General features: G+C 42.3%; 1 protein-coding gene and 1 long non-coding RNA gene across 6 annotated transcripts in view; one reads left to right on the plus strand and one right to left on the minus strand.

Annotated features, from left to right (window-relative positions):
- The window catches only part of THRB (thyroid hormone receptor beta), a 285,578-nt gene extending 264,089 nt beyond the window's left edge, over nucleotides 1-21,489 (minus strand). For 4 of the 5 annotated variants that reach the window (XM_036431621.2, XM_036431619.2, XM_036431617.2 and 1 more), the window contains exon 1: nucleotides 21,376-21,489. The gene's annotated coding sequence lies outside the window, so the exon portion shown is untranslated. Of the gene's footprint in view, nucleotides 1-20,924; nucleotides 21,024-21,375 lie in introns of those variants that run through there. The other variant, XM_045579324.1, reaches the window with a different exon arrangement.
- Nucleotides 21,490-22,828: 1,339 nt separating this feature from the next.
- On the plus strand, nucleotides 22,829-23,901 carry LOC118715409. Its single transcript, XR_004986881.2, has 2 exons — nucleotides 22,829-23,345; nucleotides 23,457-23,901. It is a non-coding gene; the product is annotated as an uncharacterized LOC118715409 (long non-coding RNA).
- The last annotated feature ends 1,323 nt before the right edge of the window (nucleotides 23,902-25,224 follow it).

Consider the following 25,224-nt stretch of genomic DNA (forward strand, 5'->3'; position numbering starts at 1 on the left):
GCCTGGAAATTTCCTTCCTATCCAGGTGGACACCATGAGAGACTTTCTTTCCTTATGAGCAGAGCAGCTATTGGTATTCTTCTTACATTTCAATTACTTCTACTAATTTCCTACTCTTCCTTCTCCCCCATCCAGGAGAAAATGACCTGGCAGACTAAAGGCATAGCCCTGCTTAGACCAGTTCCTTTTAATTTTACACAAAGAACTTGTTAATCTCACTCTTTATCATAGGCAATTAAAAAAATAAAAATAAAAAATATATATATATATTGACATCTTATTCATCTTTATTTTTTCATATCACATATATCTTTTTTTATATGGTAGGTACTCAATAAATATTTGTAATTTAAATTAATAAATTTAAGTTAGTATAGATTTTGGCACATGAAACTTCAAAACAGAGTACATAAATAAGGACTTAGCACTCTTGGACATGTCGAATGCCTGATAGTGCTTTGGGATGACTATAGATCCTAGAAGTCCTTCATAGGCAATTTTAAAACCATTTTTAAAATATATATATATTTTATTGATTTTTTACAGAGAGGAAGGGAGAGAGATAGAGAGCTAGAAATGTCGATGAGAGAGAAACATCAACCAGCTGCCTCTTGCACACCCCCTACCAGGGATGTGCTTGCAACCAAGGTACATGCCCTTGACGGGAATGGAACCCGGGATCTTTCAGTCCACAGACTGACGCTCTACTACTGAGCCAAACAGGTTTCAGCTACCATTTTTTTTTGTACAGAATTAGAAATTAAAAGCCAAAGAAGTAATTTTTTCTAAGTATCATATCAGCCAGTTAGTGGGGTCACCCATATTTATATTCAGGTCTGCCTATCTTAATTCACCTGCCGTGTCATATTATACTATTATAGTTGTATGTGGTAGGACAAATCAAAATGTTCAGATGATTTCTGAGACAATGACCCTCTTAACTTACTCTTTAAACCAGAGAATACTAAACTTAGTTATTGATGGTCAAAACAACCCATAATCCAGCTATCGGAATGATAGCATCTTGAAACATCTACAGGGATCTAGCACTTTAGTACCCTTCTAGAAGGATCCCCTAAAGTATGTAGACACACCTGGCCATAATTCATTTTGTCCTGAAGACTAACAACCCTTACAAAGAAAAGTCAGCTGTGCAAAAGGCTAGAACATAAAGCCAATTGTCTCCTACTGTTCTCTCTGCCAATCTTCATGAAGTCAAGTCCTGGACTTGTTTAAGGGTGATTCATCCATCTACGGAAGGAGTGCCAAAACCAACTGTACAGAAGACTTCTTTCCTCACGTCCTTAGTTCTTGAGGACCTTGCAGTCACTTAATGTAATGTAAGCAATTGTGTGCTTCCAGGTTTGGCAGACAGTTGAGTAATAGTGGAAGGGAACATTACTCAGGTCTTCTCACAGGCACATTTCAAGAGAGTCCAACCAAACTGATTGACAGAAGACTCAGTTTTACTTGGTGAAATAAGCCACACAAGCTCTGAACTTCAAACAGCAGTTTTGAACTTTTGTGGCCTGTTTGCCAAATTTTCCTATCTCTCTGTGCAGACAAAATATGAGCTTGTCTATGATTCCCCTACCTGCCTTATCTTCTCATATACTATTTCCTTCCTGTTCTCAGTGTCAAGGAGCTGGCCAAACCCTCCTGATACGATGAGTATTATCATTGAGAAATAAAGTAGACCAAAAGTCCAAATGATAAAATGCACAAATAAACACAATTTTGCCATTTTAAAATATAACAAAAAATATTAGCCTCAATTTTATTTTAAGAACCTAGCATTTTCTTGAAGAAGTTATACCTGTTTTGATATGTCTATTTTTAAAATACTACTAATGATATACACTGAGTGGCCAGACTATTATGATCTCTGAACACATAATAATCTGGCCAGTGTGTGTGTGTGTATTTATATTTATATTTATATTTATATTTATATTTATATTTATATTTATATTTATACGTGAGGCCAGTGCATGAATTCATGCATGGATGGGGTCAGTCCAGCCTGGCCAGATGGAGGGGACATGGGCAGTTGGCTGGCCTATCTGCTGGTCGAACTCCTGGTCAAGGGAACAATTTGCATATTAACCTTTTATTATATAGGATATATATTGAATGGCCATATTATTATGCATTTAGAGATCATAATAATCTGTTCACTCAGTGTATTTATACATAGAGTATCAGGACTCAGAAACCAGAGCAAATAAAAAAGTTTACTGTGTGCTTTATGTGATATTACACTTAAAGTTGCCAATCAGAAGATACTCTTACATAGTATCTTTGATTTCCAAATGAATATTCTGATTTACTATTGAGTAGAAAATGAACAAGTTTTCAGAATATGTACATTACCCCTTCAAAAGCACAAAACTAACACCATGAAGATTTAATCCTTAATAAGTATGGACACAGGATAAGACTAGACATGATACTCTGGCTATTATGCTCAGTTATTCCATAGTGGGAAATACTATTCAAATCACAGCTCTCTTTACCGCTAAATCCTGTATCTGGCTTCACAATACTTCTCAAGTACATCAGCTGCCAAAACCTATGTGAGTTGGTACAAAACTATTTGCCAACCTAGACTTTGTGAGAGATATACCAGAATCTGTAGTATTAGCATCTACTGTCAGGGTTAGGTTTCTTATGTGGAAAATAAATTTTAAAAAAAGCTAACATAATCCAAATATGCAATACTTCCAGCAAGGATTCTGTCTCTGATACATCATTTTAAAATTTTTTCAGTTTTTTTTTATCCATCAGAAGACTGTTGCAAACAATGCATCCTATGCATAGGTAACTGAGGAACTGGAGGTATAGAGAGATGTTCAAGCCCCAAACACTGACAGATGGGCACCGTTGATTCAACTGTGTGAACTCATATCAGATTGGTTAAAACATTTCCTTTTCTTACTAATTTTAAAAGTGTGTATATGAAATCCGTCCAAGATGCTGTAGATAGGAGAATGACTTCATACAATGAACTGCACTTTTTAATTGAAAGAACATAACATCTATGATAAGTCACAAAGGAAATCTATGATACTAACATGTGGTTTTCTATAGCTCATGTTCTAAAAACAAAATGTTCTATTTGGCATGGACTTCAAAATTTGTCATGTTCTCATTAGTCTTGAAGGGTAGCAGCGCTACTTTATACAACTGTAGCCATCATGCAACAGGAAGCAGGAGTCTGAAATACAAAGTTAGGATTTCTTTTTCCAACAAGCAAAAAAGAAAGAAGAAGCTAAAATACATTATGGCAAATACAAATATGAGTAACTACAACTTGATATTATTGAAATTAATGTTTTATTTGGTAAAATAAAAAACAACTTATAAAAAATGAATCCACAATATTGAGAAATTGTAGTTTATTCCATTTAGAAATAAATGTAAGAAATAGTTATAAACTGCTACCACTTATAATATCTCTAATATCCTTTCTCATATTGCTCTCAAACTATATATATTCTTAATACATAGTCAACATATATTAAAATTATATTCTCATACACACTCAAATTATGTAATTTGAATACACACACATACTCAAGGGCTGTGTACTAGCAAACAGATTAGTTTGGAACAAGAAAATAGGATAGTTAAAAACAAAGTGATCCAAACCACAAACTTTAACACTTCACTAGTTTTCTCACCTTTATAGCATTTATAATTCTCCCAAAACACAGCATTCTTTTTTAAAAATATATATTTTATTGATTTTTTACAGAGAGGGAGAGGAATAGAGAGTTAGAAACATCGATCAGCTGCCTCCTGCACACCCCCTACTGGGAATGTGCCCACAACTAAGGTACATGCCCTTGTCTGGAATCGAACCTGGGACCCTTCATCCATAGGCCAGCGCTCTAGCCACTGAGCCAAACCGGTTAAGGCAAACACAGCATTCTTAAGATGGATACCATCATTTTTTAGAATTTTAATAAAACTAAAATTCTATATATATAGTTGACATTAGTTACTATGGAAGAAAATAAACATGCTCACTGTTCCTTAAAAAACATATTTGAAGTCATGTTTCATAAAATATCACTTCAACACACTGGCATCTAAGTAAACACACCAGTAAGCAATCAATCCATCAGAACCAGAGGCCCCACAGATCTGCGGGGGGGGGGGGGGGGGGGAGATTCCAAAGGAGCCTGTTAGGACAGCGGGGAAGCTCTGAAGGGGCCCTTAGGTCGGTCTAGCTGCCAAGAGCCGAGCAAAGGCACTTTCAAAGACAAGTCGCTGTCTGGCACAGATCCTGCCTGCCAGACTGAAAGCACTTCCCTGTAACCATGTCTCATCCTGGCATTAGCGCCCTCCTTCACAAAGTGCCCGGTTTTCACCCCCGAGGACTAGTTCTTTCCCACACGTGGTGAAATCTGACTCGGCAAGGTCTCCGCACACAGACCCGCGCTTGAAGAGTGACATGGTTTTCTTTCCTTCTACAGGGTGTTTAGTATCTTTGGGAGGATTGATGCCACACACACAGACAAGAACACCTTTGGAAGTTACATTATCTGCATTTCTTCCATGCTCATTCAGCTTTCCGGATTTGGAAAAGTAAATGTTTCACATTAATGTGTTGTCTTAATGGTTACCATCTTCGATCAGAGGCTGAAACAAAATAGTGAAATGAAAAATTTACTCTTCCAAATCTGCCAAGCTAAGTATTAAAGAAATGTAAATGATTAAGCTTCAAAATATATTTTTTTGTAAGTGTGTAGCATTTATGCTTGCAAAAATATAAAACCTTAAAATTTCAGCATCATTTTTTGGGACAGCCTGTATCTCCTATTTCTTTTCAAGGACTTTGAAACCAGTAAACATGTCCTCTGGCCAGCCTATAGTTGTGTGTGTGTGTGTGTGTGTGTGTGTGTGTGTGTGTTGTGTGTGTGTGTGTGTGTTTTCCTGGTTTAAGAAGAGCTTTTCTTTAAAGGTGTCTTTTTTAAGATTGTGAGATATTCTCTGACAGAGCACTGTTTTCTGAAATTGAGTGAAAAATTAAAAACCTTAATTGTCATTAACTTGCAATCGAGGTAATTTTAACATTCAGATGTGCTATTTCGACATTTTATTTGTTTGGGAATCTGACTGGGAGAATATAATAACCTCATGATCATGGGTTAGAGCAAGGCCTTAGAGAGAAGGAAGGCAGTATGACAGAGCGATGATGGGGCAGAGGAAGCCGGTAGATGATCCGGCCATGCCTCCTATTTCAATGGCTTGCTCTCTAGTTGGTCCTATACCCATCGCTGGTGAGGGCAGCTCCACTGTTGCCGCTAAAAGCAGCCTGTACCTCGTGAGAACCAAACACAAGTACAAAGAAAAACAGTGATCCTTGGGTGTAAATGGGGGTTATAGCTAAGGTGCATGGTCATATGCCAATGACAGGAAAGGCTAACATAGTCGATGCTGCTGGTGCCGTCAGCCTATCCCCGTGGGCTCCCCTTCAGTGCCCCAAAGCTTGCCTTCCAACTGACCAAAACTGCATTCCTTTGCCTGCAGGTGTGCTCTTGGCTGCCCAAGTGGTAGTCCCGAAATGTCAGGAAGTCAATGGTCTCTGGAGGCAGTCCTCACCTAATCCCTGGCAGGTGAATCAATATGCATCGCTTGCCTCTTGGGTGGGGTGACTATGAGGCAGATGTTCCTCATTGTCTCCCAGAATTCCCCAATGTGACTAAGCTCCAGGTGCCCACAGTGGTAACTGGTTTGATAACATTCCCTTTGGGGGTGCTGTTACTGCCCTGGTTCCCTTTCCCACTTGTCTATTGGTGTTTTCTTCATGCCCCCCCAAAAACAACAACAACAACAACAACAACAACAACAACAACAACACACACACACACACACACACACAATTATACATTTTCATCTCAGGGTCTGCTTCTGGGCAATCAAAAGTCTAATGGTAAGTCTTCTGAAGGAATACTGTGCTGGCAAGCACTGGATCCTCAGGTTCCTCTGATGCAAGGGTTCTCTGGGTCCACAGTATCTCTTTCTCAGAGGGGCTGATGTTTTCATGTCCAAGGCCTGAGCACAGAATCACTAGATGCCTCCAAGTGCCACTTCTCTCAGACCATCAGAAACATAACTTCTGGTATATTTCTTTCTCTTCCATTGGCTGGAGAAGCAAAACCACATTTTTTGCTCAAAAATGCCAGGAAGTGCAACATAATGCCGATTAGTCTCAAATGCCACTAAAGCCAAACTTTTGCTAGAACTCATATAAGCAATAGCCTTGGCTCCAAGAAAGGGGTCTTATTCTAGTGCTGGAAAGAGACAAAAGTGAGGAGGAATGGCTGCCTTGGTTCAAATGAAACTTGAACGAATCACCAGTGGGGACTTAAAACCATAAAATAACAAAAATAAAAGTTGTTTCAAAATACTGCTTAGATAAAGAGAAATGAATTGTAACCCCCCCTCAGGGTGATATTAAAACACTCATGTTCCATGTAATGGAAATTCTGAGACACTAAAAACAACAAAACACGAAGTCCACAAAAAAGCTAAGAGTTGTGAAAGATGACACAGCAGCAATGTGTTCAAGAGGCTCTCACATGGGCAAAGGAAACATTTAAAAATGGATGTAGCTTGACCCTTTCCAAACAGCCTCAGAATGTCGTCCTGCAGAAACTTGAACCCATCACCTAAGGAAGTCTTTGTGGTCTTACAGAAGTCAGACCACCTACCTTGGGGGGGAGGGCGGGTCTATTCACATCAAGCCATTCTTAAGAACCTTTCTTTGCAAATCCTCAGAAGCCACTCTTCTCAGATCATAGATTTTTGTTGGGTTTCATCTTTGCAGAGAACATCCTCGCTGGGGCCCTGATTTCTTGTCAGCTGAGTTGAGATGATGGGAAGATCTTCTACCTCAGTTCTTACATGTGGATAGCTTCTTTTTTTAATTTAATTTTTTTTTAAAAGGGAAAAGAACAGCATTGCTTTTCTGCCGGACAACCTATTCCCTTATTTATAATGCAGGACAGCAGGGCCTTGTAAGTGTATATTCTGGTTCATCTGAGGACACACGGTTGTTCATTTTAAAATTAGATTCATAGTAATTAAATGAAGACAGCCTACAGCAGGAAAGCATTACTCAGCACCTACTGCTGGACGCTGCACTTCTAGACTCCACTGAACTTGTTTAACACATAGTCCCTGCCCTCTTGAAACTTCAAATCTAGCAAAAGAAATATCCATCTGATTGACAAATATGAGGCTTGGTCAGTGAATGGTGAAGAATATATGTAATACATGACTAACCACGTAACCTTTGGACAAGATGGGGAAGGAAATGTCACTGAAGTGGTATGTTTCAGTGAAGCAGAAGCAGAGAGAATTTGGATCTCAATCCTATTAATTACAGAAGGACATCTGGGATATCCTTAAGTGAAGGATATTGAGATGCTAGGTTGAAACAGGAGCAAAGGAAAATATCTATTGGATTTTGAAGGATGTAAGTTTGAATTTGGATGGCTGAAGAGCATCAGAACAAGGGAGGGATGTAGCTGCTATAAAAAAAAAGAAGTAAGGTAGGCAGCTTAAGCCTCACATTCAATATAGGTGAGAGGGCTACATTTGCATTCAGGAGACCAGAATCCTGGGCAGGTAACCAAACATCTATTATTCTCATTTTTCATAAACCCTGAGGGTTCCCTACAACACACTTGGCCAATCACTGCTCCTTAAGAAGAATTTAAAATAGGACATTACTGGTGTTTATACTGTGGGTTACCCTGAGCCCCCAGAGACCCTAGTGATGAGCCAGTAACAAATTGGGGATTACTAGGAGAATTATTTCTCATCTATTATTGAATATTAAGAATTAGCTAAATTCTGTACCTGAGAGGCATATGTCAGGATTCATTTCTTAACACTGGAATGGTTAATTTTCAAAAAAAACATTGCAAACTATTTTACAAAAATAGACTTGTGAAGTTGAAGACAGCCCTACCTAGGCTAATATAAAGGCACACAAATATTTTTTCTTTTATGTGTCCTCAAAATAATACTTATCATTGGTTAGTCTTATTTCTTGATAATCCAAAAGGCATGTGCCCTTTGCACTTCCTTCTTAGAAAAGACATTTTAATAATAATTAAATGTGCCGAAACCAGTTTGACTCAGTGGTAGAGCATCAGTCTGTGGACTGAAAGGTCCCAGGTTCGATTCCGGTCAAGGGCATGTACCTTGGTTGTGGGCACGTCCCCGGTAGGGGGTGTGTAAGAGGCAGCTGGTTGATATTTCTCTCTCATCGACGTTTCTAGCTCTCTATCTCTCTCCCTTCCTCTCTGTAAGAAAAATCAATAAAATATATTTTTTAAAAAATTTTTAAAAATAATTAAATGTAAGGTTTTCAGAAAGATAAAATGTGGATAGTAAAAAGGAAAAGGTTTCTTTGTTCTTTTCACTTACTTCACTTTTATAATTCATGCCCCTCTTAAATTTCCTTCATGGGAGCTACTTCCATAGACCTGGTTGAATATTTGATAAAGCATGTTGATAATTTGGGAAGGGAAACAAACAAAAACATCCTTTTTGACTAAAAAAAGGGAGGGTTGCCCATTGTAGTAAGCAATGATAAGTAGGGTAAACATGAAAAAAATTGGTATTTTTAGTCAAGACATTATGTAATGAGTCATTTATTTAAACAGTCTAAAGCTCTGTAAAATGATTCCAGGAAAATGGCTTCAATATCTCTCTGTCAACACACCAAGACTCAGCGCTTGCCTCTGCTCCCTAACAACTCTACTTTAAACTTTTATTTCCCTTCAAAATAAATGAGCACATTAATGATGTGCCAGTAATACCAGGGTCAATCACAAACTCCCAAAACTATGTGTATATCAGGGCCAATACTGATCTACCAAAAAAATCAAAATGATGGTCAAAGACTAAAAGGAAAAGCCAGGGCTAGCAAGATTGAAGACGACCCCCTAAAAGTGAGAAGGAAATCAGGAAACAGAATTAGGTCAGATAGGAGGGTGGTACTGCACCAAAAAATAGAACTGGATTACTTCATTACTATAAAGATATTTCCATCCCTTGCCTTCAAAAACAACAAGACAGCGATGTGATGAAATCTACATAAGAATTAAAAAAACAGAGTAGCCAACACAGTTCACCAAACAATCTTTGCTCCCCATTCTATAGTATAGAGTCAGCACTAAAAGGCAACTGTTCAGGAGGGACCATCTCACTCTGCTTCATTTTTGTGGGGACACGTGATTCCTTTTCATCAGTGGAATTTGAGCAAAATGAGTTTGTGTCACTTCCAAGCCAAGGTGGTTAGGAAGCCAGTGAGCTTCTCCACTCTCACTCCCCTCTCAGTGGTCTGATGCAATGAACACATGACTTTGGAATCCATGAGCTAAAGATGGAGGAGCCCGAGACCAAAGGAATTGAGTCTAATCCTGAACCACCGTGGAGCATAGTCAACAACCATCAGAAACAGCAATTTTCAACTTCACATGAGTAAAAACTAAACTTCTAGTTGTGAGCTACTGTGCATTTTTTATTTTATTTCAATGGATAGTGTGTTTTTTTAACCAATATATGTGGCAAGAAAAAGAAAGTGTTTCAATCACTTGACATAATGCATTTAAGTTATTTTTGCATGAATTTGTTGGAATTATAGATTTTTAAAGCTAAAGTTGGGTTGTCCTAATTACTACTAGCAACAAATGGCTATTGAGCACTTGAAAGGTAGATAGTTGAAGATATGCTGCAAATATAAAATACACACCCAATATTTAAGATTTAATCCAAAAAAGTAAAATATCTCATTAATTCTTTTCTATTGATTACATATTAATATTTTGAATATATTGGGGGACATAAAATATTTTATTTTAATTATACTCACTGGTTGCCTTTTACTTATTTATAATGTGGCTATTAGAAGATTTTGAACTATATATGTGATTCTCAGTGCATTTCTATTGGCCTCCTGCTGGGCTAGCAGAGGTTATTAAAGTGCAACCCACCATCTGTTTTTTTGTAAATAAAGTTTTATTGGTACACAGCCATGCAAGTCTATTTACATATTACCTATGGCTGTTTTTCCACTACAACAGCAGAGTTAAGTAGCCTCAACAGAGACTGACAAGCTGAAAATATTTATTTTATATCCTATTTTTAGAAAATGTTTGCCAACTCCTAGGCTAAGAATTATTTGAAGTTATCCTATCTAATAAAAGAGTAATATGCAAATTGACCATACCTCCACTACACCCACAAGCCATGCCCACCATCCAATCAGGAGCAAGTATGCAATTTAATCCAACCAAAATGGCTGCGGCCACAAAGCAAACAGGAGGCTTGGGTTTCCCTGGCACTGTAGGAAGCCAAGCTTTCCCATACACTCTGGTGAGCCCTAGACTCCACTCAAGGCTACAAAGTTTCAATCATATAATAGAAGAAAAATAAATCCCAACAAAAATGGCTGTGGCCATGGAGCAAGCAGGAAGCTTGGGTTTTCCTGGTGATGAAGAAAGCTGAGTTCCTGGCCTGCCTTGGCCTCTGCTGAAGGCTACAAAGTTTCAATTATAGAAGATAAATAAATTCCAAATACCAGAGCCTCCAATTGGGTCACTGGGGGGCGAGGCGAGCCTGTAAACTACCACAGACCCCTCATCCAGGCCCCCACACCCCAAGGGAACCCCCACTCTGATCCAGGACACCCTTTAGGGCAAACCAGCTGGCCCCCACCTCTATCCTATCTAATAAAAGAGTAATATGCAAATTGACCATCACCCCAACACACATGATGACCATCCCCATGTGGTCAAAGATGGCTGCCCCCATGTGGACAGAAGATGGCCACCACAAGATGGCCAGCAGGGGAGGGTAGTTGTGAGTGATCAGGCCAGCAGGGGAGGGCAGTGGAAGAGAGGGCAGTTGTGGACAATCAAGCCTGCAGGGGAGGGCAGTTAGGGGTAACCAGGCCAGCAGAGGAGGGAAGTTGGGCCGACCAGGCCTGCAGGGAAGGGCAGTTGGGAGGGACCCAAGCGTGCATGGGAGAGCAGTTGGGAGGGACTAGGCCTGCTGGAGAAGTCAGTTAGGGGCAATCAAGCTGGCAGGGGAGTGGTTAAGGGATTGTCAGGCTGGCAGGCAAAAGCAGTTAGGAGCAATCAGGAAGGCAGACAGGCGAGCAGTTGGGAGCCAGCAGTCCTAGATTGTGAGAGGAATGTCTGTTGGCCACCTCTTGAGGGGTTCTAGATTGGAGAGGGTGCAGGCTGGGCTGAGGGACACACACACACACCCATGCATGAATTTCATGCACCAGGCCTCTAGTCTAATTTATAAACTCCTATCATTTTATGACTAAGGAAATTAAAACTCAGAAAAGTAAAAAAAAAATTTCCAAAATATTTTTATCCTTAAGTAGGTAGTATTTACATATCACTCTCATTCATTCATTCATTCCCTCATATTCTCTACCATCTCTAATTTTGATCATTAAAGAAATAAAATCCCTATCAGTTTGAAAATCAACACAATACTATATAATCTCAACATCACAATTTTAATTCAATGTAGGCATCCAGAAGTATATTTCCACCTGACACAGAAACTGTAGGCATGTATCAATACATGTAATAGCAGAGAACCCTTGAGTAATATTCAGCTACAAATAGGCTGCGAGATGGTCTTTAAGCTTCACTTGAAAAGATTTTAAAGAGGATCTATCATGCAATCTTCTTTCAAATTAAACTTGAAATCTCCCTAAGTGCAGATCTGGTTTGCTAAGAAGATTCATTATTAGAATTAGGTTAGAAAAAATTTGCCACATCTTGAAGAAAGTAAAATGTGCTCCCTAAGTGTATATCTTGCTTGCTAAGATTATTAGGGTTAAATTAGAAAAAACTTTGCCACATTTTAGAGAAAGTAAAATCTGTTCCCAAAGACTTCACAACAACATTTAACTGCTTCAGTGCCAGCAGCCATCATCTCTCAATGGATTATTCTAAGAGTCTCATTATTTCCCGTCTCTCTCTCACACAGTATCTATCCCAAAGAACTCTTCATGTTACCAAGACAAAGTCCATCTTCCTTATTGTGGTCTGGAAAGTGTTTGTCATGTGACTCTTACCAGGTCTAATATCCTCATTTATTGTCCTTTTCATATTAGTCAGACACTGGGGCTCCTTGCAATTCTTGAGGTCCTTGCTATTCCCAGACACTTCATACTTTAATCCCACTTTGTACATTTACCATGTTTCCCCGAAAATAAGACATCCTTTGAAAAGGATGGAAAGATAAGATATCCCCTGAAAATAAGACCTAGTGCAACTTTGGGAGAAAAAATTAATATAAGACACTGTCTTATTTTCGGGGAAACAGGGTATATATGGTGTTCTTACTGCCTACAACTCTCCCCATCCCCAACTATTGGTTCTCACTGCACATTGTACTTACTCCATTATAGAACTAATCAATATTGTAATTTATTATTGAAGTATTAATTCTACCACCAGTAGATATGGCTAATATTTGGGAATACTTAACTATGGGTCAGGTGTTACATGATTTCATTTACCCTTCGCATTTTATAGATGAGGAAACTGAGCATCAACGACAAAGCCAGGTAAAGCCAGAATATGAAACTACGCATACCCACTCCACAGTCCTGGTCCTTCACTCCACGCCCAGTGGTTTTCAATGGGGGTGAATTTGTTTCCTATGAGACACTTAGTATCTGGAGACATTTTTGAATGTTGCAGCTGATGTGTGGGGATGCAACTGGCATCTACTGGGTAGAGGCCAGTGATGATACTAAAACACTGCACAACACAGGACAGCCCTCCACTGCAAATAATTATTTGGCTCAAATGCCAATATTTCAGAGGCTGAGAAAGACTGTCCTACACTAAATCAATTCCTGTAGGTTGTCCCAGCATACCAGGACACCTACCCTAGAGCTTGGCATCCAGTAGATGCCTGATGTACATATGATGCATGGATGGATAGATAAATGGATGGATGGATGAACTGGAGGATGGGAAGCAAGTTGGAGGGAGCAATAGATGGATAGACAAACTCCAGAGGAAGAGAAAAGCTTGAAGGCTTAGTTTTTGTGGCAACTTCAATAAAGATAAATCTGATCACATATTCATAATTAACAGTAAATAGGTGCATATAGAGTACATTCCAGATGCTGCCTTCACCTTAGCAACACCTTACATCTACAAACCTATAGAACATGAGATTAAATTAAAAAGCCAATTGAATTTTTTTTTTCCCAAGAGGCCTCACAGGGACAAGATATTTTTCAAATCACTTACAGGATAAATTGAGATGTTCACCACCTGCATAGATAATCAACAATTGAATTGTTTTTTTTTTTTTTAAAGGCTCTTTTATATAAGGCTCGCCTGCTTTCTTTTTAAAAAATAAAAGACATATAATTCAAGAATATATACAGACTGCTATTTTCTCCTATTGTAGCTATCATTCAAATATAAGCACATTATTCTAGATCTCCAGATTCTGGAAGTGGAGTAGAAATTACAGTGAAGCTTAGGTGAAATTCAAAAAAGTAAATAAAAACACATACAATGGAAATTAAACATTTTCTGGCTTATGTAAATTAATACATCTTATCATAAAAAGTAAAGTCAAGAAAAGAAATGTTTTATGATTATAATTTACTAGAAGCCTGGTGCATGAATTTGTGCATGGGTGGGGTTTGGCCACCCTGCCCCAATCTGGGGCAATCCGGCAGGGCTGGCCTAAGGGAAGGGCTGGGGGCTGTTGGCCGGCCAACTCACCCCCTAATAGAACTCCCAAACTCCAGGTGGAGGAAACAATTTGCATATTAGCCTTTTATTATATAGGAGGTTAAAAGTAACCTCAATTTAGCATTATTTTTACATCGTCCCCAAAATACTTCAACAATGGCAGCATTAATCAGTGTCGTAATCAAATTGATAGTTTTGTTTTGTTTTTTTTTTTGTGGAAAAGCAAAAACGCTTATGCTTTGGGACTAGAAACTGCTCCTGTGAGTTATCACTTATTATGAAAGGTAGTCAGAGGTGAAAAAAAAAATGAGACTAGTTTTTTAAAGTGTAACATCATAGACTATTTCTCACAACCTTTTGTATTAAACTTTAGCTTTACAGACACATACACCCACACATGTACATGCATTTTTTTAACTTTTTAATTTTTATTTATTTAATCTATTTAATCTTCACCCAAGAATATGCTTGAGAGAGAGAGAGAGAGAGAGAGAGAGAGAGAGAGAGAGAGAGAGAGAGAGAGATCTGAGAGAAAGAGGAGGAGAGATGGGAAAAGAGACACACGCGGAGAAACATCAATGTGAGAGAGATACGCCAATCAGTTGCTTCCTATATGAGCCCTAAGTGAGGATTGAACTTGCAACCTGTTGGTGTACAGGACAATGCTCCAACCAACTGAACCACCTGGCTAGGGCCACAAATAAATATTTTGCTACCTACTTTCCATCTTGGATATTTATAGCTCACACTAGCATAAAAATAGGCTCTGTAAACTCCCACATTATGTAGTTAAACTCCCACACCATGTAGTCAAACATAACTGGCCATAGGGTATCATAAGTAAATAGTAAAGTAAGTAAAAAGTACAATGAGGCTCTGCCAAAATAGTCAGGATTATGAAGGACTGAAAGTGATGACAACCTTAGTGCAACTTCAATAAAGATAAATCCAGAGTGACTACGGAATTCTCCCTGCGATTTGGAAGCTGGGCATGGGAACCACAGCCAAAGCCCAGAGACAAGCAGTGCCTTTTTCACTCTCTGTGAGAACATGGCACACACCTGTCAGAGGCAGATTCTGCATGTTTGGACGTGCAAGTAGGTGAGACATTTAAGCTTGTGGAAAAGAAATATGAAAAACTGACCCAAACCCACAAATGGCAGAACTGTTATCAATAATTTTTTTTTTTGAGCACCTATTCTGTGCAATCATTATTAAAATCTGGGAAAACAGTATTCCAAGAGAAACAAAAAGAGGGTAAATGTATATTTGAGCCATCCTGAGAATTATAGAACAATATATGCCACAAAAATCAGCATACTCAATGGGTTCCTGACAGTCATAGCCATACATTATGCCACTAAAACCATGACTATCTTTTCACTCTCCTCATCTCAAACACTCCTGAGCCAACAGAGGAGTCACACTAGTATGTTTCCCAAATTAAGAAAGCATACCTGCTGTTAATGTGCATTCCTTTGTCCAAGCTTTTCCTTTAATCAGCTTATCACTCATGACTTTCTGAATAAATCTCTAAATTCTTGATCACTTGAAGGCTGTCGTTTGGGATGAGGAAGTTGAACGAATAACTTAGTTCAAATTAATCCTTTCCTAACTGTGATGTGTGCCTCATCTCAGCAAGTACACACATGTATATGTTATTATAAATATTGTTATATTATTATAATGTTATATGTACATTATATATTACTTGAGGCCCGGTGCAGAAATTCATGCATGGGAGGGGAGGGGGTGTTCCTCAGCCCAGCCTTCACCCTCTCCAATCTGGGATCCCTCTCAAATCCAGGACTGCTGGCTCCCAACTGCTCACCTGATTGCCTTAATCGCTTCTGCCTGCCAGCCTGATCACCCCGTAACCACTCCCCTGCCAGCCTGATTGACTCTTAACTGCTCCCATGACAGCCCAATTGCCCCTAACTGTCCTCCCCTGCAAGCCTGGTCGCCCCTAACTGCCCTCTTTTGACAGCCTGGTCACCGTAACTGCCCTCTCCTTAAGGCCTGCTCCCCCCAAATTGTCTTCCCCTGCAGGCCTGGTGCCCCCCAACTGCCCTCTCCTGCAGGCCTGGTCCCTCACAACTGCCCTCCCCTGCAGGCCTGGACCCTCCAACTGCCCTCCCCTGCAGGCCTGGTTGCTCCTAACTGCCCTCCTCTGCAGGCCTGGCACCCCCACAACTGCCCTCCCCTGCAAGGCCTAGTTGCTCCCAACTGCCCTCCTCTGCTGGCCTGATAGCTCACAACTGCCCTCCCCTGCTGGCCATCTGGTGTCCACTTGGGGGTGGCCATCTTGTGTGTTGGAGTGATGGTCATTTGCATATTACATCTTTATTGTATAGGATTAGCATATACATATATCATAATATACATATGATTGTATATGTTATATGTATATGTGTGTCTGTCTATGTAAAAGCTATATTATGCTTCCTAGGAAGATTCTGGGTCCTAATTCCAGACTCTCCGGAGTTGTTATTTGGAAAAATTACCTAAATTCACAATGGAGCTCAGTTTCTTGGTCAATAAAAAAGAGTGCTGCAAGAGAGCTGCCAGTCCATAAAGTCTCCAAAGTCCCTTGAAATTGGGACAGTATGGACAAAAAAACATTAGTATTGGACATAGATCACTATTTTAGCTGTCAGTTGACCAGATTCCTGAGAGGAAGATATGGAAATACACTACTTGTGACTCGGATAGTCTCCCTCCCCCCAGTACTTACTTAAATGTCATTTGACTAATAAGTTAGGGAACTTAAAGTGGAGAGTGATATCCTTAATCAGAGACTTACTGGCCGAAACATATTTAATCCCATACCATGGAGATACCAAGAGAATCTTGTGCAAATCACACTGCAATTTACACTAATACACATGGACTACCAAAACTGTAAACAATCACTTCCTCAGGCTAAAATAACTTTATTTCATCTAGGGGGCCATATAAGAGATCCCAATAGGCAGTTCCATTCTATCACAGTATAGACCATTTCGGAATCTCTTTGTATTTCTATATGCATATTGTCTCAAAGGTCACTGGGCTAAATGCTGAACTACAAAATGACTAGCAAGGCCAGGCACACAGTAGGCACACAGATTTGTATAGACTGAATGAGGAATCAAATAAGTCATCAAAATGACTTTAAGTAAAAGCAAGAAGTTAACTCGCCACCCATTACTCAACCACCTCAGACACTAGACTAAGCAAAATAGCTGGGGCATGATGCAATCTGGTCAGTGAAGATTTATTTTGGGCAAAATCAAGTGAGAAGATGACACTTAATTTCAAAATCAGAAGAGAAAGAGAGGCACCACCCCTTCCCATCCTAGATTCATTCTTTGTTTTGTTTTTTTGTTTTTTTTAATAATCTTTATTGTTCAGATTACTACAATTGTTTCTCCTCCGCCTTCCCCATAACTTCCCTCCATTTGGTCCCCACTCCACTCTCTGCCCTTACCTCCCTCCCCACCTTGCTATCCTCATCCATAGCTATATGATTTTTGTCCAGTCTCTTCCTGTACCCCCCACACAGACACCCCTTTGAATAAGTGTTTACCTTTGCTCATATATGAAACACTTTGCTAGATGCTGGGAATCAAGGATGAATAACCCACAGCCCCTCATCACAATTTGCGTAGGGAGACAGCAATGGACACTGAAAACAAACTGCTGTAAGGAAGATAGGAGCTAGATAGAGTAAAACACAAAGCACAAGGCCACCTGTTCAGAGAGGTTATGGTCACAGTGTCATTTTCAAGTACCTGGCTGGCCTGCCCTCTCAGATTGCTTTAGTGAAAAGCTTGGCCGTGACACTGGATATTTGAGAAAGTCAGCCTAAAGAACATGTCAACCATTCATTCCTCTAGGTTTTCTGTTTCTGCCTTGGGGACAATCTCCAGGATCTCCACTGCTGGACCATGGCTTAGCTTATCTCCAAAGATAAACTCCCACCGGGTTACTTTACATCATTATGCTTTCTGCATATTTTTTTTCTCTCTAGGGTTGGTGAAAGTCATGATCATATAAAAACTTTACTTCGTTTTCTGGAGAACTGAAGTTCAAGTATTGGCCATTATATGATTTGATATTTCATAGGAGTATATACTAGATGTCAGGCACCATAGTAAGCACTTTGCCAATGTTATTGAGATATCCTTATAACTTTAATGCATAGTCCAGTTCTCTTTTATTTTTTTCCTCTCTCTCTGAACGTGGCTACTTAGAAGCTCAGAGCTAAATTAAATACTCAAAAGCAATAAGTACTTAAGATTTCAGTTTATCTTTTTTGTCCCCTACCAGTTTCATCATTTTGTAAAACTTCTATACATTTACTCAGACACGTTTCTGAGAGTCGATACTCTATAAAGAAAAACAAATTCCCATAATCATCTATCGTAACTTCCTTTTAATCTCAATTGTCAAAAAAGTTCCCATGACTAGCTAATTTGAAGATAACCCCCCCTTGGGTATCACAGCCCAGTCAACTAGGAAACTCAGATAATGCAATATTTCCCATAATCATCTGGTTCAAAATCTGCTTATGGAAGTGGGAAAAGAGGGGCAAAGGGAGAGGGCACAGAGTAACCACCAGGTTATTTCCAATCTACTTCCAAGGTCTATTTGTATCTTGTGTGGGATCCTGACAGTCTCATCTGCCCTTTTCCCAACCACCACTTTTGTAGATCAGCTAGAGATTCTGCTAGAACCTGCTGAGTGAGAAGGCATTGCTATCACCCAGTGATGTTTATTTCCTGGAATTTCACTCTTAGCACTGACACTACCACTGGAATGCATAAAAATTCTGCTGCAACCCAGCACGTTGAAGGTCAAAGTCTTCAGGGAATCCGGTAAGGCAAACTGCTGCTGAGGCATTCCATGTACTCAAGGCAAATGCCCCCAAGAAAAACTCTCAGAAATAACTGCATCATCACTAAGCTAAATGGGGCTAGCTTTCATCTTAAAAGAGAGTGAGAGATAAACAAATATTGACCCATATATACATGGCTCACACAAATACAGGCACAGATCTTGGCATGCCCAATTGGTACCCACTTAGGATGCTTAGTCAGGTAATTTGGTGAACACAATGTTTGGGCGCAACATTTCCTTTATTCAACAAAGATTGACTCAGCACCTACTGTGTGCCAAGATGCTGGAGGATCAAGAGTGAATGAAGCAGTCAAGATACTTTTTCTCATGGACTCTATTCTAGACACAGGAGATAGGTAATCAATAAAATGAACCAACTGAAATGAACAATTCAGATTGCAAATAAAACCAAGGAAGGGGGCACAAAAACCAGTGTCTCAGAAGGAATGAGGGATGGTCTTGACTCAAGTAGTCAGGGAAAGGCTTTTTAAAAAGGTGACACACAATCTTACACTAGAACGGCAAAAAGGAGCTGAAGAAACCAACCACCTTTACTCTGATTTCCATCACCAAGATGAGCTTAATAAAAAAAGAAATGTGCAATCCTATGTGTGGCTCCACACACCCTGTGCTTCATATAATTGCAACCCCTTCCCCCTCTCCCCCAAATACACAGAACAAAACAAAACAAAAAAGGAAAGGAATCCACACTTCTCTTAAGGAAACTTTAAGAAATAACCTTTTCTCAAAGATGCAGATTAAAATTTATTTTAATAGCAGAATTTACTATAAAGAATTTCTAGGGGAGAAACGGAATGTTTATTACTCTTGGAAAGCCAGTTACTTGATAAAACAAATATTTCAATGTCAATAAAATGATGCCTTTGAATGGCAGTGCCAACAGGAATTGCTTCATAAAATAAAGTTCCATGGCTATATTCAGTTTCATTTTACTTCCATTCGCTGGAGAATAAAAGCAAGTCATATTTACTCACGGATGGTCCTCCTTCTAATGCATAACAAAACTTTGAAAGTCATGAAAATAAAATTCTGATAGTGTCTATTGAACAATCACAAATAATAAATGGTTGTTCACCAATGCCTTCCCAGATAATACCCCAAATAAATCATAGTATTGAATTTCTGGTAGAGTCCATTAAAACACTTGAGCCAAAACTCCTAAAAACATCCACTGCTCAAAACACCGTTTTTCTAAAAGAGAAAAATGTTTCCTAGTCCCTGACTTGTTTCAGAACAAGAGAGGTAAACAAGTGAGTTAGGGAGCAGTCACGGTGAATATTCAGAGTGAATCATGGAATATTTTGACTAAACTGCAAGTTTTACTTTGTAACCCAATGCATGCTATATATCATTACAGTATTAATAAGGATGCTCAACTAATAGAAGGCAAAATAATGTAACAATATTGCCCCACGGTCTACATGACCCAACACACCTGTCCCTGCTGTGCTATAGGTGTGTGAACTTCAAAAAAAAAGTTCTTTAAAAACAATCTCACTAGCACCTGAGACCAGTAACTTGCTAAGAGGTAGCCTGTTTCAATGTTTGCTTTTTACTGATTAGGGGTCCTGTCTGAATCTTCATGAATCCCAAATCTGTGTGGAGAGGGGAGAGAATTTAGAATCTGAACGTATCTGTTGAGATACATTCTTTCCTTTGACTCACTTTACAAATGGTTATGCCTCTAAACCCTTTACAGTTTCCCACTGGGGGAACATGAAGACTTGTAAAATCAATAAGTACTCACCCCAGGCCCCCTCTCTCCCCAACAAACCAGAGGCTTAAGACTTAGCCCTAATAATAACCCTACGATGGTCGTTGGGAAATCCTTTTCCAAAGTGACCACAGCAGAAGGACAAAATCCACGAGGAGTAAAAAAAACAAAAACAAAAAACAACTCCTCCAAATGAGTCCTTTTCTTGGGGGGTTGGAGTGGGGGCACACAACTGGCATAACTTCTGACATCAGAACACACTTCGGGCCACTCCGACAGAGATGCTGCGTCAAAAGAAGAGCAAGGCAAAGAAGTGCGGCTGGCTCGGGAGCCTGGCGAAATCGCCAGGGACTGGCAGAGGCGACGGGCACCGGTCGGTGACAGCGCACGCCCATATATCAGGATCATTCTCCTTCCCAAACCCGGCAGTTCCGGGGCAGGAGCACAAGGGGGTGGCGGTAGGGGGTGGGGATGGGGGACCCACAGTCCCTTTAAACCGCACCCCCCTCTCCCGCACCCCCGTGTCTGCCAACCTTTTCCGAATTCCCGTGTCACAGAACTTCCTCATCATGGAAACTTCCACTCGGTTCGGCGCCGAGGATGCCAAACTCCATTTCACAAGGAGCCTGTCAACAGCCGGGTTTTGGGGTTTGAGAAGCAGAGCCGCTGCGATGGGAGCGGGAGGGGGGACCCCCGGCTACCCGCCGCTGCCCACGCCGCGGCTCCGGGGCGCGCCGCTGCCCGGGCCCCGCAGGGCACATCCTCCGGGACGCGGGGCGCAGACACCCACCCCGCGGAGGCAGGTACCGGGGCGGCTCACCGACACCCCCACCCACCCACGCCCGCGCGCGCTCCGCCGGCCGGCCGCACCCCTCCAGTTCCCCGCGACACCCCGCTCGCCATCCTGCCCACCCTCTGGACATTTGGAACTGTCGCCCCTCCCCTCCCCCGCACCCCCCCCCCCAAAAAAAAACACCCCCTCACCCCTGCCTCCGCGCGAGGTCCTCTCGCCAAATCGCCGGGTCCCCGGAGCGGGTCGGGCGGCGCGCCCCTGCCCGGGGAAGGCGGCGGCGGGCGCTCGCCCCGAGCCCGGGGAGCAGGAGGTGTCGGCGCCGGGCGCACTCACATTATCCATGCAAAGTTCATCCCCGCCGCCGCGTCACGGCCGCCCGCCCGCCCGGGCTGTGCGCCTTCCTTGGCCGGCCCCGCAGTCTCCACCCCCTCCGCCCCCTCCTGCCGGCGGGCGGCGGGTCCCCGGGAGCGGAGCGCCGGCCGCGGGACAAATGTCAACTCGTCGGGGCGCAGAGGGGCGGCCGCCAAGGGGCCGCGCGGGCCCTCCCTCCCGCCGCCCCCCTTTATAGGCGCAGGGAGCCGGGGACCCCCCCAACCCCCGCCGCCGCAGGCCCCGCCCCCCGCGCCCCCCGCGCGCCCGGCCCGCGCCCCACAACGAGCCCGGGGCGCACGCGGACCGCTGACCTGCTTTCCTCCCCGGCCCTCCCGGCGGGCCGGCTCCGCAGCGGCCACGGTCACGGCCAAGAGCAGGCGGAGCGGCTCCGCCAGGGGCGCAGCGAGGAAATGGCCTCCCGGCCGCCGGTCTCGCCGCCGCCGGCGCCGCCCGCCCGGCTGGGGGACTGGGGGACGCGTCGGTCACTCCGGCCTCTCGCGTACCCCCTTCCCCTGCTCCCTGCGTGACCGCCACTCCGATCGGCCGCCTCCACACACACCTGCCGCCCCGGGTTCGGCTGCTCCCCCGCCTCCGATCCCCCCGGTGGTGCCTCCCCCCCAAGGGGGCCCCCGGCCCGGGTGGCGAGGTCGCCCCGGTGGTGTCCGGTGGCCGCGCGTTCACCCACCCGGCTGGGCGTCATTCCTCCAGTCGGCACAGGGGAAGGAATGGGGAGCCGGGACGGGGGCGGGGAGGAGGTCACTTGCAGAAGTGCAGCCGTGTTTTGCCGGCGGGCCGTGCTCCTCCCTTTTTTTTCTTTTCTTTTTTTTTTTTTCTCTCCAAACAACTTGTGGCATTTGTCGGGCAGACACGGCACACTGGCTCCTGCGGGGCGTGGGGTGTTCTCTTGCCATCGCCACCCCGGGGGATGGGAGTTTGCAAAAGACCTGGCTGGCCCTCCAGGAAGACACCCTTTCGCAGCACTGGGCATATCCTGGGGTGTGTGTGCTGGGGTTGAGGCACTCCACAGGTTCCAGAAGGGCAGCCCTATGAATTTGTCTTGGCTGGCCCTGGATAGGTACCAATAAAACCGGAAGACAAAAATAATTTATACTCGCAAAATTCTGCCCAGGCAGATGTGAATGTCTAAAGTGTCTCCCTCCAACCCCACCCCTCCCCCACCACCACCACTCCCAAGTCCTGAAGGCCAAGGAGAAAATAAAGCAGTAAAAATACCGAGGAACCCCCCCCAAAACGAAAATGTAGTGGTCAGAAGCTACAGTTGCAGCAAAGCTATGTTGACGACAGGGTGTGACTATTTTCTTGTAGGCAATATTAAACTAATTCCGACTTCATTAGTCAATATACATTTGTATAGTGTGAGAGAGCTATGACGATTTGTATGAAACCTCAGCTGCCTGGACAATGTATAGATCTTTTTTTTTTTTTTTTTTTTTTGAGACTTCTGGATTGCCAGGCAGTGGCGTGTGTTTTATTCCAGTTTCTGGGAAGCATCCCACGGAAAGGGGGCCAGAAGCCACCACCCCTACAGACAGCATTCGCTACAACTGTCAGGAAATTAGGAACTGTGCCAAGCGCCTGATGTACAGAATTTCAGGGAGCTTCCCCAGGCAAGTGGAAGACCCCAAGGCTCTCTGGCCAGAGGAGGGACCTCTCCCTCAAAACTCCAGGGATCCCATTTCCCCTCCGTCCTTGGCGACACATCCGTGTTTTCTTCTTTACTCTTTACTCGTAAGAAGGCTGCACCATAGGACTTGCAGGTTTGTGGCTGGTGAGTCGTTCTTTGCAGAGAAGTTCCCTAGCCTTGCAGCAAGGCTGCCCCGGGATGTTTTGTTTCCTTTGCAGGAAAGCTCTTGGGAGTCTCACCATTTGTTCCAATCAGGGCGCCCCCTGGTGGCGAACTGTGAGTGAAAACGTTGGCCACTGAGGAAAAAAGCCTGGCCCTGATAGGCCACAAGAGTTGACTAGTCATGGCAGGGGCCCAAGAGAGAGTAAACAACTTTTGTAATAAGGGAGATGGTGGAGGTGGTGATGGTGGAGGTGGTGATGGTGCGTGTGTGTAGGTAAGGGTGATGTCAATCTTCCATCAGAAAGGTACATGCTAGGCCTTATAGACTGCTGGAACTTTTTTTTTTTTTCTTCTCTTCTTGAGTATAACTTGGAGCTAAATTCCTGAAGAGGAAATGCGGTACACAGAATGAAGTATAACAAACACTGTTGCTTCCCTTTGTTCAAACGGCTTTGCCTTTCTGATCTCATTTTGCTTGGAAACTTCTGAACAGAGTAAATTAAAACATTAAATAAATAATGAGGCATGACTCAAACAATTCATGGGACTGTGATTGTAATAATGTCTCAGAACAATGGGGAGGACAGTTTTAATGCGATGCTATTGAAACAACATGAACTGCCAGGATTCTATTTGAACTGGCCCTCTAAGGGCAGTCTTACAGGCTGTGTGATGGGAAAGAATGCTTACCAATAGATCATGCATTTCTCCCCTTCCCCTAATTCTACACCAGTGAGGACAATGAAGGAGAATTTTAAGGGGACCTCTTGGAAGGCAGTCCTAATCCTGTAGATTTCAGAAGACATAACCAAACTATTTTCATGACCCATGAGCACATTTCACCATAGCTGTCCATCTTCCTTGCCAGGATCTGTACATTTCAAGCTGATGATGAATCGGTTTGAGGAAGCAAGACATTCATTCATTCAATAATAACTGAGGTTAGAAGACAAATAAAACGTAGGACCCAAAAGGGCTGGGGTTAGACTGAAGTGAATGAGACCAGCGCAGGGTCCAAACCAGTCTTTATTTAAAAAATTGATATGTTGCTCATCCTGGAACAATGGTTGCAATGAATTTTTTATTTTAAAATATTGCATTAAAATATAATTTCTCTTGATTCCTGAGATTATGGGCATCCAAGGCCTCACTTGCCTCACCCTAGTCCCCACTCTGCTGTGCCTTCATGCTATCAGAGTCTACTAAGAAGTAAAATCCTGTTAGAATTTTCTCTGTATCAAAGATAACATGTATACATTAAGGGACTGGAGGTCAGGAAGTTAAAGATGTGGGTGTGAGGTGAGGGTAAACATCAGGAAGACTTCACTGAACTAGGTAGCATTGAAGCAGTACAAGAATAGACCAGATTTTACCAGAGAATGTTGGAACCAAAGGAATGACCCGAACAGGGACTGGGACCATTAGTAGTCTTTCATTTATACCAACAACTATTATAGTTCTCGAGCTAGCTACGCAGCTAAATGATCCAGTCCTGGAGATTCTGATTCTTTCTGCTCATCATTAGATCCTGGGATCTATTTTGACCATGGAGTGGTCCCAGTGATTCTAGTTCATGGCAGATATGAATGTCAAGTCTGTTCCTGCTCTTCAGGAAAGACAGACAGTTAGGGGAGATAGCATGTTCAAAATTAATTTGAGAGTGAGGGTGTAATGAGAAGCATGCAAACATAAATGGATAGGTGACTGATGGCTTGGAGACCAGGAGAGCCCAAGAAGAATGCAAAAGGTGGCTGGGTGGGATTTTGGGGAGAAGTCACAGTGAGGAAAAGACACAGCAGGCTCTCTTTTTTTCAGGGCCCAGTGCAAAATGAAAATGGGGGGCCTTTTATTCGAAAAGGCG

Source organism: Pipistrellus kuhlii, unplaced genomic scaffold, assembly GCF_014108245.1.
Source record: "Pipistrellus kuhlii isolate mPipKuh1 unplaced genomic scaffold, mPipKuh1.p scaffold_m20_p_11, whole genome shotgun sequence".
NCBI lineage: Eukaryota > Metazoa > Chordata > Mammalia > Chiroptera > Vespertilionidae > Pipistrellus > Pipistrellus kuhlii.